Here is a 5,621-nt window from a genome sequence, read left to right on the forward strand (position 1 = left end):
AGTTTTGGCATCTCACTTTATCCATTGAAGTTCAGAATGATTGGCATCTATAGGAACTCAGAGTTCAGATAGTGTTATTGATTCTCCTAGTTCAGTATGTTGATTCTTGAACACAGCTACTTTATGAGTCTTGGCCGTGTCCCTAAGCACTTTGTTTTCCAGTATTACCACCGGATACATAAATGCTATAGACACATAACTGGGTGAACCTTTTCAGATTGTGACTCAGCTTTGCTAAAGTCCCCAATTAGAGGTGTCCAGGGTTCTTAAACACACTCCTTTTTTTTTGCTTTGGACCTTGACTTTAACCGCTCAGTCTCAAGTTTTCACTTGACACCTTCACGCCACAAGCACATGGTTAGGGACAGCTTGGTTTAGCCGCTTAGGCAAGGATTTTATTCCTCTAGGCCCTCCTATCCACTGATGTTCAAAGCCTTGGATCCTTTTTTATTACCCTTGCCTTTTGGTTTTAAGGGCTATTGGCTTTTTGCTCTTGCCTTTTGGTTTAAAGAGCTTTTGGCTTTTTCTGCTTGCTTTTTCTTTTTCTTTCTTTTTTTTTTGCTATTTTTTTTTCTTTTCTCTCTTTTTTTTTCTGCAAGCTTTTGTATTCACTACTTTTTCTTGCTTCAAGAATCATTTTTATGATTTTTCATATTGTCAAATAATATTTCTCCTTTTCATCATTCTTTCAAGAGCCAACATATTTAACATTCATAAACAGTAATTTCCAAAGACATATGCACTGTTCAAGCATTCATTCAGAAAACAAAAAGTATTGTCACCACATCAAAATAATTAAACTAGTTTCAAGGATGAATTCGAAACCATGTACTTCTTGTTCTTTTTTTTTAGAACATTTTTTCATTTAAGAGAGGTGATGGATTCATAGGACATTCATAACTTTAAGGCATAGACACTCAGACACTAGTGATCATATAGTAAAGACACAAACATAAATAAAACATAAAGCTCAAAAATCGAAAAACAGTAAAATAAATAGACAAGGAGATTAAGGAATGAGTCCACCTTAGTGAGGGTGGCGTCTTTCTCTTCTTGAAGAACCAATGGTGCTTTTGAGCTCCTCTATGTCTCTTCCTTATCTTTCTTGCTCCTCCCTTATAGCTCTTTGATCTTCTCTAATTTCATGGAGGATGATGGAATGCTCTTGGTGCTCCATCCTTAGTTGTCCCATGTTGGAACTTAATTCTCCTAAGGAGGTGTTGATTTGCTCCCAATAGTTTTGTGGAGGAAAGTGTATCCCTTGAGGCATCTCAGGGATTTCATGGTGGGGGATTTTCTCATGCTCTTGTTGAGGTCCATGATCTCTTATTTGCTCCATCCTTTTCTTAGTAATGGGCTTGTCCTCTTCAATGAGGATGTCTTCCTCTATGTCAATTCCAGCCGAATTGCAGAGGTGGCATATGAGGTGAGGAAAGGCTAACCTTGCCCAAGTGGAGGACTTGTCAGCCACCTTGTAAAGTTCTTGAGGTATAATCTCATGAACTTCCACCTCCTCTCCAATCATGATACTATGGATCATGATGGCCCAGTCTATAGTAACTTCAGACCGGTTACTAGTAGGAATAATTGAGCGTTGAATGAACTCTAGCCATCCCCTAGCCACTGGTTTGAGGTCATGCCTTCTTAATTGAACCGGCTTGCCTCTTGAGTCAATTTTCCATTGAGCTCCTTCCTCACATATGTCTATGAGGACTTGGTCCAACCTTTGATCAAAGTTGACCCTTCTTGTGTAGGGGCGTGTGTTTTCTTCCATCATTGGCAAGTTGAACGCCAGCCTTACATTTTTTGGACTAAAATCTAAGTATTTCCCCTGAACCATGGTAAGCCAATGATTTGGATTTGGGTTCACACTTTGATCATGGTTCCTAGTGATCCATGCGTTTGCATAGAACTCTTGAACCATTAGGATCCCGACTTGTTGAATGGGGTTGGTGAGAACTTCCCAACCTCTTCTTTGGATCTCAAGTCGGATCTCCGGATACTCATTCTTTTTGAGCTTGAAAGGAACCTCAGGGATCACTTTTTTCTTGGCCACAACTTCATAGAAGTGGTCTTGATGGACCTTTGAGATGAATCTCTCCATCTCCCATGACTCAGAGGTGGAAGCAATTGCCTTCTCTTTCCTCTTTCTTGAGGATTCTCTGGCCTTAGGTGCCATTGATGGTTATGGAAAAACAAAAAGCAATGCTTTTTACCACACCAAACTTAAAATATTTGCTCGTCCCCGAGCAAAAGAAGAAAAAAAGTAGTAGAAGAAGAATAAAATGGAGGAGATGGGGGAAGAAGATGTATTCGGCCAAGGAGAAGAAGAGAGGGTTGTGTTGTGTGAAAATGAAGAAGGAGTGAGGGGTTTATATAGGAGTGAGGGGGGTGTAGGGTTCGGCTATTAGGGTTGGGTTTGGGAGGGAAATTAGTTTGAATTTTGAAGGTAGGTGGGGTTTATGGGGAAGAGAGGATGGATGTGAGTGGTGAAGAGGTGATGGGAAAGAGTGATTGAGGTGATTGGTGAAGGGTATTTGGGGAAGAGAGTTATGAAAAGGTGTGAAGAGGAGAGAAGAAAATGTGGGGATCCCGTGGGGTCCACAGATCCTGAGGGGATCCTGTGGGGTCCACAGATCAAGTGGGGTCAAGGACTTAACATTCCTGCTCCAATTAGGCGTGTAAAATGCCCTTGCTGTGCAATCCTGGCGTTTAACGCCAGATTGCTACTTGTTTCTGGCGTTAAACGCCCAAATGTAGCCTGTTTCTGGCATTTAACGCCAGGCAGATGCTTGTTTCTGGCGTTAAACGCCAGCTTGGTGCTTGTTTCTGGCGTTAAACGCCAGACAGATGCTTGTTTCTGGCGTTTAACGCCAGACTGCTCTTCCTCCAGGGTGTGCTATTTTTCATTCTATTTTTGATTTTTCAGTAGTTTTTGTGACTTCACATGATCATCAACTTAAAGAAAACATAAAATAACATTAGAAAATAACTAAATATAATTAGATAACATTGGGTTGCCTCCCAACAAGTGCCTTTTAATGTCAATAGCTTGACAGTGAGCTCTCATGGAGCCTCACAGATATGCAGAGCATTGTTGGGACCTCCCAACACCAAACTTAGAGTTTGACTGTGGGGGTTCAACACCAAACTTAGAGTTTGGTTGTGGCCTCCCAACACCAAACTTAGAGTTTGATTGTGGGGACTTTGGTTGACTCTGCAGTGAGAGAAGCTTTTCATACTTCCTCTCCATGGTTACAGAAGGAGATCCTTGAGTTTTAAACACAAGGTTGTCCTCATTCAGTTGAAGAACTAACTCTCCTCTGTCCACATCAATCACAGCTCTTACTGTGGCTAGGAAGGGTCTTCCAAGGATGATGGATTCATCCTCATCCTTCCCAGTGTCTAGGATTATGAAATCAGCAGGGATGTAAAGGCCTTTAACCTTTACTAACACGTCCTCTACTTGTCCATAAGCCTGTTTTCTTGAGTTGTCTGCCATCTCTAATGAGATTCTAGCAGCTTGCACCTCAAGGATCCCAAGTTTCTCTATTACAGAGAGTGGCATTAAGTTTATTCCTGACCCCAGGTCACACAGAGCCTTCTCAAAGGTCATGGTGCCTATGGTACAGGGTATTAGGAATTTACCAGGATCCTGTTTCTTTTGAGGTAATTTCTGCCTGTCCAATGCATTCAGTTCATTGGTGAGCACGGGAGGTTCATCTTCCCAAGTCTCATTACCAAATAATTTGGCATTCAGCTTCATGATTGCACCTAGGAACTTAGCAACTTGCTCTTCAGTAACATCTTCATTCTCTTCAGAAGAAGAATACTCATCAGAGCTCATGAAGGGCAGAAGAAGGTTTAATGGAATCTCTATGGTCTCTAGGTGAGCCTCAGATTCTTTTGGTTCCTCAAAGGGGAACTTCTTATTGGTCACTGGACGTCCCAGGAGGTCTTCCTCACTAGGATTCACGTCCTCCTCCTCCCTTGTAGGTTCGGTCATGATGGTTAAATCAATGGCCTTGCACTCTCTCTTTGGATTATCTTCTGTATTGCTTGGGAGAGTACCAGGAGGAGTTTCAGTGACTCTTTTACTCAGATGGCTCACTTGTGCTTCCAAATTTCTAATGGAGGACCTTGTTTTATTCATGAAACTTAAAGTGGCCTTAGATAGATCAGAGACTATATTTGCTAAGCTAGATGGATTCTGCTCAGAATTCTCTGTCTGTTGCTGAGTGGATGATGGAAAAGGCTTGCTATTGCTAAACCTGTTTCTTCCACCATTATTAAAGCCTTGTTGAGGCTTTTGTTGATCCTTCCATGAGAAATTTGGATGATTTCTCCATGAGGGATTATAGGTGTTTCTATAGGGTTCACCCATGTAATTCACCTCTGCTATTGCAGGGTTCTCAGGATTACAAGCTTCTTCTTTAGAAGATGCCTCTTTAGTATTGTTGGATGATTCCTTCAATCCATTCAGACTTTGAGAGATCATATTGACTTTCTGAGTCAATATTTTATTCTGAGCCAATATGGCATTCAGATCGTCAATTTCAAGAACTCCCATCCTCTGAGGCGTCCCATTACTCACAGGATTCCTTTCAGAAGTGTACATGAACTGGTTATTTGCAACTATGTCAATGAGTTTTTGAGCTTCTGCAGGCGTTTTCTTTAGGTGAATGGATCCACCTGCAGAATGGTCCAATGACATCTTTGATAATTTAGATAGACTATCACAGAATATATCCAGGATGGTCCATTCTGAAAGCATGTCAGAAGGACACTTTTTTGTTAGTTCCTTGTATCTCTCCCGAGCTTCACAGAGGGATTCACCTTCCTTCTGTCTGAAGGTTTGAACATCCACTCTAAGCTTGCTAAGCTTTTGAGGAGGGAAGAACTTGGCTAAGAAGGCCGTGACCAGCTTATCCCAAGAGTTCAGGCTGTCTTTAGGTTGAGAGTCCAACCATATTCTAGCTCTGTCTCTTACAGCAAATGGGAAAAGCATAAGCCTGTAGACCTCGGGATCAACCTCATTGGTCTTAACAGTATCACAGATCTGCAAGAATTCAGTTAAGAACTGAAAAGGATCTTCTGATGGAAGTCCATGAAACTTGCAGTTCTGTTGCATCAGAGAAACTAATTGAGGCTTTAGCTCAAAATTTTTTGCTCCAATGGCAGGGATTGAGATGCTTCTTCCATGTAAATTGGAATTAGGTGCAGTAAAGTCACTAAGCATCTTCCTTGCATTGTTATTATTTTCGGCCATGTCTCCTTCTTTTTCGAAAATTTCTGTCAGATTTTCTCCAGAGAGTTGTGCTTTAGCTTCCCTAAGCTTCCTCTTCAGAGTCCTTTTAGGTTCAGGATTAGCTTCAACAAGAATGTTCTTATCCTTGTTCCTGCTCATATGAAAAAAGAAGAAAATAGAAAAGAAAATATGGAATCCTCTATGTCACAGTATAGAGATTCCTTTACGTGAATAGGAGAAGATAAGAATAGAAGAAGGAAAAGATGAGAATCCAAACACAAGGGTGAGGAGTGGGTTCGAATTCTTAGATGAAGAGGAGTGTTAGTAAATAAATAAATAATTAGAATGAGATGAGGGAGAAGAATTTTCGAAA

General features: G+C 41.0%; 1 non-coding gene across 1 annotated transcript; it reads left to right on the top strand.

Annotated features, from left to right (window-relative positions):
• The first annotated feature begins 4,768 nt into the window (after positions 1-4,768).
• On the top strand, positions 4,769-4,876 carry LOC112752280 (small nucleolar RNA R71). Its single transcript, XR_003176725.1, has one exon. It is a non-coding gene; the product is annotated as a small nucleolar RNA R71 (small nucleolar RNA).
• Positions 4,877-5,621: the final 745 nt, after the last annotated feature.

This window comes from Arachis hypogaea, chromosome 15 (genome assembly GCF_003086295.3).
Source record: "Arachis hypogaea cultivar Tifrunner chromosome 15, arahy.Tifrunner.gnm2.J5K5, whole genome shotgun sequence".
Taxonomy (NCBI): domain Eukaryota; kingdom Viridiplantae; phylum Streptophyta; class Magnoliopsida; order Fabales; family Fabaceae; genus Arachis; species Arachis hypogaea.